The sequence below is a fragment of the Benincasa hispida genome, chromosome 10 (assembly GCF_009727055.1).
Source record: "Benincasa hispida cultivar B227 chromosome 10, ASM972705v1, whole genome shotgun sequence".
NCBI lineage: Eukaryota > Viridiplantae > Streptophyta > Magnoliopsida > Cucurbitales > Cucurbitaceae > Benincasa > Benincasa hispida.
This window is the reverse complement of record NC_052358.1, coordinates 61,162,694-61,173,766: the sequence shown is the minus strand read 5'-3', so window position 1 is coordinate 61,173,766 and position 11,073 is coordinate 61,162,694.

The following is an 11,073-nucleotide window of genomic DNA, read 5'->3' as shown; positions in this document are numbered from 1 at the left end:
CCCGACGCCACTCTCAGCAAAATTTCCAAAGAGGTCATGTTAGGCTGGCACTACAGTGTTGTCCTGTGGCGTTGCAATGTTGTTGCCTTCCAGACACGCGCACGAGGGGATGCTTGAGCACCCCAATGCCCCTATTGAAGTAATAAAATTACATAGTGGAAACACGCGTGTACCCGCATAATTCATTTTGGAAAAATGTAAAAAGTTCAAATAGATACAAGATAAACATATATGACTAAAGCATGCTTTAGGGAGAGGAACAAGAGGAACTTACTTTTGAAGAATTTCTTCTTGGTGTTCCTTTCTCCATGTCACGAATTTCTGCCTCGAATTCAAGTATTACAAGAACACGAGCTATTTTCTAAAATTCACGAACAGTGGCCTTCTCTAGACAATACCGCAGTGTCTTTCTTGATATTTTCCAACAAAGAATTAGATTGTGGGATCTAAGTGTGTTCTATAAATTCTGTCTCACTTACAGAATAATGAAAGATAGTATATCGTTAGAGTGAGATAGTTGCAGGGGGAGTTGTAATTCCCCTCCACTAAATGTAGGAGTTATTTTGACTCTATTTAATATACATAATAAATCTAATTTAATATATAATTAAATTAATAATATTAATTAATTAAAAATTAACTAATTAATAATTAAATATCATATATTTAAATTTTATTTGAATATTATAGTATTTATATGAATCATATTCATATAATTAATATTTGAATCTTATTGAAATACATTACTCTCATATATTATATAGTATTAATTATAAATCATATTTATAATGAACTATATATTATAATGTATCAATATACATTATATTAATTTGAATCTTATTTAAATATTTATCTCTCTTATATATACTATTGATTATAATCATATTCATAATTAATTATATATTATAATGATTTGTATACATTATGTTTAATAATTTCATTTGAATACTATAATATTTATATTAATTATATTCTATAGTATTATATGAACCTTATTCATATAATTAATGTTTGAATCTTATTCAAATATTTATCTCTCATATATTAGAANATTATATAATATTAATTATAAATCATATTTATAATGAAGTATATATTATAATGTATCAATATACATTATATTAATTTGAATCTTATTCGAATATTTCTCTCTCTTATATAGAGTATTAATTATAATCATATTCATAATTAACTGTATATTATAATGATTAGTATACATTATATTTATTTGATTTATCAATATACAATATATTAATTTAAATCTTATTCAAATATTTGCCTCTCATATATATAATATTAATTATAAATCATATTTATAATTAACTATATACTATAATGTATCAATATACATTAAACTTTATATTAATCACATTATACAAATTATACCTTTATTTCCCTTAAATGATTTGAAGAATTCAAATTATTTCAAAACTATTTTTTCTTTGTTTTATCCTTAGTGAGCTAGCAAGGGAACCTAATGAACCTACAAATTAGTTAAAGGAGTTAACAACGGGCATGTGGAAGCAATGTGGATCTTAAGCACTTTAACAACATTAATTTTGAGATTAAAGCATACATATTCATATCTAAAAACTAGTATTTGAGATATAACCTTTGCAGAACTCAATATACAGCAACTCTTTTGCACGAATTTGATCACGAACTCTTCGTGGACCATTGTTAAAGTCTTTCCCGTTATTCTCCTGCCTTAGAACGGATTGCAAGATCCTATTTGTGGCGAAATTGAAGGGTATTTTGAGTGAGATGAGAGTTTTGGTTCAACAACAAATTCTTCTTCAATTATCCAAATTGCTAAACTAATTTCCAACCAATTTTTCACCTATTATAGAAGAAAACCATGCAAAAGTAATTGCATCTACAAACCACACCAAATTAATCATGCAATTAGAGGAATTAAGAGGTGTTTTAAGGAAATAGAAAAATAGGAAAGCCCACTTACTTTAATTTCATTGTTTTTTTTTTAATTTCACAATATTAAAATAAAATGAAATCTTATTTTATTTAAAATTAATTCAAATAATTAATTTTAAATAAGTAATTAAACAATTTAATATCTAGAGGACATAAATGCCCAACTTGACCCCAGAGTGGGGCTACTTACTGAGTATTTTATACTAATTATTTCTCATGTTGTTATTTCAGGTAAGGGTAGAGATGCACAGGCGATGGACAAGTGGAATTCGTGATCGAGCCACTGAGACTAGTTTTTACTCTTCTGCATCATGAAATTTAGAGTTCTTTTCATGTTTCTCTTAACTTTTAGTTTTGATGTTTAAAACTTACTTTTAAGAATCATTTTTCAGACTTATTTTCTATCTTTTATGATTTCTGGGTACCCTACTATTGTTTTAATATTTGAATTTAATGAAAGTCTTTTGAACTTACCTTATTTATTAGAATTTATTTCGCCATAACAGAGTGTCGTTTTGAGTTCCATGCATGCATGTATTTAGTAACGGTCTAACTTAAGTCCTAGGGGGTCGGGTCATTAATGTTGGTATCAGAGCGGAACCTCTTCCAGTAAGATGTGGTTCGGGGACGAACCAAGCGGAAACTGGTGGGCATGTAATGACCCAAATTTAGGAGGGGTACATGAATGAACTGGTATCACATTCGAATGAGAGGGATCCTGAGGACATGAAAGTATGATTAAGAAAGGCTTAAAAGAATTGAAAGTTTCTACCTATACCAACAAGGTGCACCTTCCTTTTCGGTGGCTCAATCATAAGAACTCCAAAGTTAAGCATGCTTAGCTTGGAGCAATCCTATGTCGGGTGACCTCCTAGGAGTTTTCCTAGGATGCATGTGAGTGAGGACAAGGACTCGTGTTGGTTTGTGGGGGACAATTTTCACTTCTAAAAAAACATTCAAGGCAAGGGAGGATGACATAGCCAGGTCGCAGGTAACGTAGGGTAATACCGGTGCCATCAGGATTTCGAATCTTGGTCTGAATCCTGGGCTTGGGTGTCGAGGTGAATATATATACAATGTTGAATGTGAGAGAAAAAAAGAAATACAATAAACTACAGCATCATATACTCTTTAATTTTCCCATTTGCCCTAGATTTATATAAATCGTAGTCGTAGACTCGTTAGGTGACCCCCAAACACTTTAGTCGTGAAGGCCTTAGTATACAACTTTGCTTTATACTTCTCTAAACTATAGCACTTTCGTTTAGAATGAACACTGATCTCGAAGTTCATTTCCTTGAAACTATATCAGTCTGAAAAGCCATACACAAGCATATGGTCCCTCATTTTACAAAGATACTTGAGTATTTTTAATGGCAATCCAATGATCATATCCTGGATTAGGCTGAAACCTGCTAACAATCACTATTGCATAGCATATGTCAGGTCGTGTACATAACATGACATACATCAGACTACCAACTGTTGATGCATAGGGAATACGTTTCATATATTAACCTTCTTGAGGTGTCGTAGGATATTCTTCTTTTGATAGATGAATTCCATGCCTGAAAGGCAACAAACCCCTCTTTAAATTTTGCATCTTATATCGAGACAACATCTTGTCTATATAAAATGGTTCAGACAAGACTAACATTTTGTTCTTGCAATTCCAAACAATTTGGATTCCAAGAACTAAGTGAGCTTCTCCCAAATCTTTCATTTGAAATTGTGTTGATAGCCACTGCTTAATGTTAGTCAGGTATCCTACATCATTCCCATTAGTAGGATGCCATCAACATATAACACTAGGAAAGCTACAATTTTGTTGACAATCTTCTTGTAGACTCTGCTGGGGTTGATGCCCTAAATCTCGTAGGGTTCTATAGTTTGTAAACGTTATTGAACAAACTCATTATGTTTTTTAATAAAATATATGATATTTTATTCACTGTCTATAAAATATATGATATTTTAGTTGCATTGACCACAAACCAATAAACTAACATCCAAGGTTATCTTTCTAACTTAAACATGTATGTAGAGACATACAGGTGGGTCATGTTTAAGTGATAACCTAAATGATCTCTCATCTATATGAATCAAAGGATTGCTCTTATAGATAGTGTTGGGATTGGTGTCCTAATTCTCCCGGAGTCTTGTTGTTTTGTAAAGATATGCATTGTTCAATGAATAAATAAATGTTATTTAATTCTGGCATTTACTCATATCAATAAACAAAGCTCCTTGGTTATCTTATGTGAACTTAAGCATATATATGTGATATACAAGTGGATCATTCCTTAAGTGATAACCTAAATTGATCTGTAGTATAAGGATTAAGGTGGGATACTTGATCCTGGTAACACTATGGATACGACCCACTTTGTAGAGGTTTGCAAGTATTGTAAACTACTACAGATGGTTGATCCTCACCATTCCTATGGAGACGTGGACTAAGGGTGTCCTATACAAAGAGTTTGTATAAGACCTAGACCACGAGATGACTAGACTCTATATATAATGTCGTTGATACTAGAGACTTACATCTCACCTAAACGACCATAGATGACACGACCTCAATCCTGAGTGTTTTGGGAACTCTTGCCTTTAAAGACGATCCTTTGATTAGTATGGATGAGAGTGGCCAGATTGCCAACTCAACATGCCTACCTTTTTGGGGACTTGTTTGATCTGGGAGCTGGGAACTCAATTCATAATATGGAATTCACTCCTTTCCCGAAGTAGTGGTAAGTAGAGAGATTGCTCCCTTAAGGGCTGATTCCGGGGCTTGAACAGAGTGGCCACAGCTTCTCTTTGGAAGAGAAGACACAGTCATAGTACTATGACTTATGTTCATTAGAGGGATCAGTGGTACTTAAAGAGAGATGTAACTATAGGGGCATAACGGTTATTGACCTAGTTGTACTTACGAGCGATCTGTGAAGGGTTGTCGTACAACTGATTGGTTAAGATGGATACATAATATATCTGTGGTAAAGAGAGCTCAGCTATCGGTCTTTAGTGGAGTGCCTGGCAGTTAACGGATGGTGGATCCCATGACTAAAGAGTTTAGTCAGTTTTTCACGTACCGTTGAAGCTTCAAGCTACATGTCCATGAGGTCCCCTTGGTAGCTTGAATTCAGTTGAGAAGCAGTTCTTGGTGTTGATTTGAAATGTTCAAATTGACAAGAGGTATTTTGATTATATATGATATAATCGGTATAGTGTGTGAGATACATCTAGTGAATAATTGATGTAAATGAGATTTACATTAAGTACCATGGAATAGAAAAAGAACTATGGTTTATATGTTTCATGAGATGAAATATTAAAACTATAGGTTATAAATATAATATGATAAGTTGGTTATCATTTATATTTATAATAATATTAATTATTAGATAATTAATTATTTTTCTTTTAAATAACCAAAGTAGTGGGTGGTTATTGGATTATGGTAACCATGAGTTTAAAAGAAAATTGGTTTTCCTATTTGAAAAAAGAAGTTTTTACAAAAGATTGAAAGGATTTTGAGTTTTCTCTCCACACAAAAGAAACTCACGAAGTTGTCAAGTAAATTCGAATTTACTAAACGACGGTTGGACGAGCTAAATGATGGTGCAGTGTTTACTAAATGATCGCATAGTTTTTCTAGACGATCGCTGGCCCAAGGTAAACGATCATGTAGTGTCTGATAGACTAAACAATCGCATAGCTTTTGCTAGACGATCACATAGCTTTATCTAAACGATTGGTCATCGACCTATACGATAGGTCTCTGCCATCTTCCACTTGCCCAGTCGTGTACGCGATCATTGTTTCCTCCTTCGTCTGCCTCATACCAAGTTCGAACAGAACCCACCCTCTGGATTCTCACACCAAGAATACCAAGGTAGCCTTGTTGGTGGTGTCAGACTCAACTCGACACCTGTGATTATCCTAGTGAAATGTAAGTCTCTACTAGCAACAGTGTTATATAGAGAGACTATTCATTTCGTAGTCCAGTCTTATACAAACTCTTTGTATTGAATACCTCCCCTAGCATGTCTCCATATGAAGGATGAAGATCAGATCATTTGTAGCATTTTACTACAATTGTAACATCTACAAAGCAGGTCGTATTCGTAGTGTCATCAGGATAAGGTACCCAACCTTATCCATCTACTACAGACCATTTAGGTTATTACATAAACATGATCCACTTGTATGTCTCTACATACATGTTTATGTTTCATAAAATAACCCTGGATCTTATTTTATTAGATTGAATTAATACACTCTAAATATTAATAAAATACCTCTTATTTTATTAGATATATAATTTTTCTTTACAAACTACAAGATACATTTGATTTAGGACATTAACTCCAACAATGCAAGCTGAACAAGGTGACTAAGAAGGAACATTTCCCTCTCTCATGTATTAATTAGATGTTAGATAGACTTGCAAGGAATGAATTTTTCTACTTTCTGGACGACCGGTTATAACTAGATGCGATAGCACCTGAGGACCTAGAAAAGACTACATTCATATGCCCCTTTGGCACCTTTGCTTTTTGGCGCATGCTTTTTAGACTCTACAATGCACCTGGGACCTACGAATGTCTATATTTTCAAACTTTCTAGAATAGTCCATGGAGGTCTTTATGGATGACTCTTTCGTCTTTGGTAATTCATATGATGTATGTTTATCCAACTTGGACAACGTACTGAAGAGATGTGAAGAGACTAACATTGTCCTCAACTGGGAAAATGCCACTTTATGGTTACCGAAGGCATTTTGTTAAGGCACAAAATTTTCAAGGTCGATTTAGAAATGGGTCATGCCAAGATTGACGCAATCGCAAAACTACCAACACTTACGAACGTCAAAACATTAAGAAGTTTTCTGAGGTATGTAGGATTTTAAGATTCATCAAAAGTTTCTCCCAAATAGCCAGACCTTTGAGTGCACTCTTGGAAGCCAACAGACCTTATATCTTTGATTATGCTTGCACTCATACATTCAACACACTGAGGACTGAGATCATATTTGCGCCCATCTTGGTGGCACCAGATTGGTCGCAACCTTTTGAGTTGATTTGTGATGCGCGTAATTATGCAATAGTAGTTGTGTTGGGTCAACGCGAGGATAGAATCTTGCATCCAATCTTCTATGCTAGTAAAACCTTGAATGATTCCTAAGAGAATTATACAACTATGAAGAAGGAGATGTTTGTCGTAGCGTTTGCGATCAATAAATTCAGGCAATATTTGGTGGGATCAAAGGTAGGTATTTATACTAATAATTCTACGATCAGATATCTAATGGAAAAGAAGGATGCAAAACTCAGACTGATTAAATGGGTGTTGTTGCTTCAAAAATTTGACTTGAAGATTCGAGACAGAAAGGGAACAGAAAATTAAGTGACGGACCACCTATCACGGCTTGAGAATGAAGAGATTCAGAGAAAAGAGAAGAAGATTGAAGATTGCTTTCCAAATGAAAAGTTGATGGTTTTGAGTGACAAAGAACCGTGGTATGGAGACATGGTAAATTATTTGGTTTGCACTCAAACACTGGAAAGCTATACACATTAACAGAAGAAGAAGTTGATGCATGAGGCTAAATTTTATCATTAGGATGACCCGTTCTTATACAAACTTGGACCCAATCATATTTTGAGAAGATGCATTCTTGAGATAGAAGTTTAGTGCATCCTTGAGAATTGTCATGAGTCCCCATTCAATGTTAATGGTATTGAAGAGATTGAATTCTACAGCGGAAGCGTTCTATACTTTAGCAAGGATTAGGTTTGTGGGAACCTCCTTTGAAAGAGAGAAGAGAATTGTTATACTGATTTTGTTTGAGAGAATTTTGAGAGAGAGAGCTTTATTGAATTCATAAATCCAATCAACCTTCACACAAAACTATTTATGTGTATTTAACGAGGGGGGATAACTTCCCACTTCACCACTCTCTGCATAAAATCTAAGGGTGTAATTGGGTTGGATTGAGAGTGTTTTTTGAATCAACTCGAAAATATAGATTAGTTGAGTTGACAACCCAAAGGACCCAAATAAAGTCTCCAATCCAACCCAACCCAACCCTTAAATTCGATTTGGGTTGGGTTAGGTTGTTGGCTAATAACTTATTTTTTCTTTCTAATTAAAAATATGTAAATTTATATATAACACACTAACAACTAAAATATCATAAAATTCAAATGCTAAATACCAAACATTTATTGCATACTTTAAACAAAGACAAATAGCATAACAATTTTAAAAGAAAAAGATTAAAAATTCATAAATTAATCAACACAAAGTAATCAAATTTTAACAAAAAGAATATATATGTGTGTGTATGTATATATAATTCGAGTTGGGATTTTTTTTTTTTAACCAACCCAACCCTTACATTTTGGGTTGGGTTGTCGAGTTATTTGAACACCCCTAATAAAAACAACGAAAGTGTGGGATATATAATNTTAAATAGACATTTGTATCATATAAAAATTTATCTCCCTCATAATCCATAAATTTAATATGAATCTTATTTTTATTATTTATAATCTGTAATTTTAATATAAATCTTATTTATATTACTTTAACAGTTGAATCTAATTCAAATTTATTAAATCTCCTCATGATTTAAAATTTTCATCAAATTTTGATTTGGGAAAATTTCATTTTTCCCCATTTCGAGAAAATTTCAAGAAATTTTGAGATTTCGAGAATATTTTGTTTCCCCCAATTTCGATAAAATTTCGAGATTTTGAAAAAATTTCAAGAAATTTCGACATTTTGAGAAAAATTTGATTTTTTTAATTATCTATGTTAGCTCAATTCAAGTTTTTCAATTTTATTGCCCTCATTACACACAATTCTGTAGTTTCACATGCCAATGTCATTTTTGACAAAGGATTTAGCCTTTTTTATGTGTTACTTTTTATAATTTTCAACTTTCTCAATTTTCAACTTTATTTTCGACCCTAAAATTTCATTTCTAACTAAATTGAATTTGAAAAAAACGCAAAAAATAACATATAGTTATTTTTAATCATATTCAAACTATTTTCATTAATTTTTCACATCATTTTACCTCCCAAATAAATTGATGTGAGTTTTTTTTCTTCAATCATCCAAAATATTCATAATTTTCACATCATTTCATCTCAAGATAATATTCCTAAATTTTATATTATTTTATAATTATTTTCCATTTCTTATTTCTACCCGTACCAACATTAAACAGACATTTACAATAGATATCTAAATTTTGTCTTACTTTATAGAAATTGTGATTAAACGTGGTCAATTATAGTCTAATTAAGCCAACTCAAAGTTTCATTAACTAATTATAATAATTTCCATTAATTTTCATATTCTTTTCTGAAATTTTCATCGATATCAATATTTCTATCGATATTTTCATAAAATCGAGACCTCGTTATTTTCATCAACATCAATATTTTGAATCTTGAATCTTCCAAATAGTTTATTCAAAATTAACTATATGTTATAATGTCTCTTCATACATTATGTTAATATGTATCGAATACGATTGACATGTATTCCCTTCAATTAATTTGAACATTTCATATTATTCTTTCAAATTATGGTCCTTGTTAATTCGTTGTGAGCTAGCAGGGGAACCTTATAAACCTACAGATTATAAGCTTCAATGGTACGAGATTAATTAATTAAACTTTAATTAAATTAATCAACATTCATTAACTATGTGACACTCCACTAAAGGTTTATAGTTGCGCTCTTATGCACTATAGAACATGTTGCGTCCATGGATATAACCATTACTAGTAAGTCTATCCTTCACGAGTTATTCACAATTACAGCTTGATCAAATTACCATTTTATTCATATAATTATTTCTTTGTCTTTAAGTGTCACTGGTCCTCTAGTGAACAATTTGTTTATGGTTTAACTATAAACTAAGTCCATTTGGGCCAGTAAGAGAGTGAAGCCCCATTGTTCAAGTCCTGGAGTCAGCACTTAAGGGAAGGAGAAAATTCCATCTTGTGATATTATATTTCCAACCCCATGTTCGGTCAGGTCCCGAAGACGATATGCTTATTGAATTGGCTGCTCGGACTACTCTCACCCATTCAAATCAAAAGACAAGCCCTTACAGGGAAGAGTTCATAACTCACCCATGATTGAGATCGACTTACATATGATCTGTTGGAATTGGTGTCCTAATTCTCCTAGAGTCCCGTTGTTTTGTAAAGATACACATTGTTTAATGAATAAAATAAGTGTTATTTAATTCTGGCATTTACTCATATTCAATAAACAAAGCTCCTTGGTTATCTTTTGTCAACTTAAGCATGTATATGTGATATACAAGTGGATCATGCTTAAGTGATAACCTAAATAGGTCTGTAGTATAAGGATTAAGGTGGGATACCTAATCCTGGTGACACTATGGATACGGCTCGCTTTGTAGAGGTTTACAAGTATTGTAAACTACTACAGATGGTAGATCCTAACCATTCATGTGGAGACGTACGAGCGGGGATGTCCTATACAAAGAGTTTGTATAAGACCTGGACCACAAGATGACTAGACTCTGTATATAACGTCGTTGATACTAGAGACTTGCATCTCACCTAAACGACCATAAGTGACACAACCTCAATCCCGAGTGTTTTGGGAACTTCTGCATTTGAGAGTGGTCCTTTGATTAGTATGGGTGAGAGTGGCCAGATTGCCAACTCAACATGCCTACCTTTTTAGGGACTTGTCTGATCTGGGAGCTGGGAACTCAATCCACGAGATGGAATTCACTTCTTTCCTGAAGTAGGGATAAGTAGAGAGATTGCTCCCTTAAGGGCTGATTCCGGAGCTTGAACATAGTGGCCACGACTTCTTTTTGGAAGAAAAGACTCGGTCATAGTAGAACTATGACTTATGTTCATTAGAGGGATCAGTGGTACTTAAGGAGACAGATGTAACTATAGAGGCATAACGGTTATTGGCCCAGCTATACTTACGAGTGATCTTTGAAGGGTTGTCGCACTGCTAAGTGGTTAAGATGGACACATAATATATCTGTGGTAAGGAGAGTTCAACTGTCAGTCTTTAGTAGACTGTTTGGCAATTAACGGATGATGGATCCCATGACTAAAGAGTTTA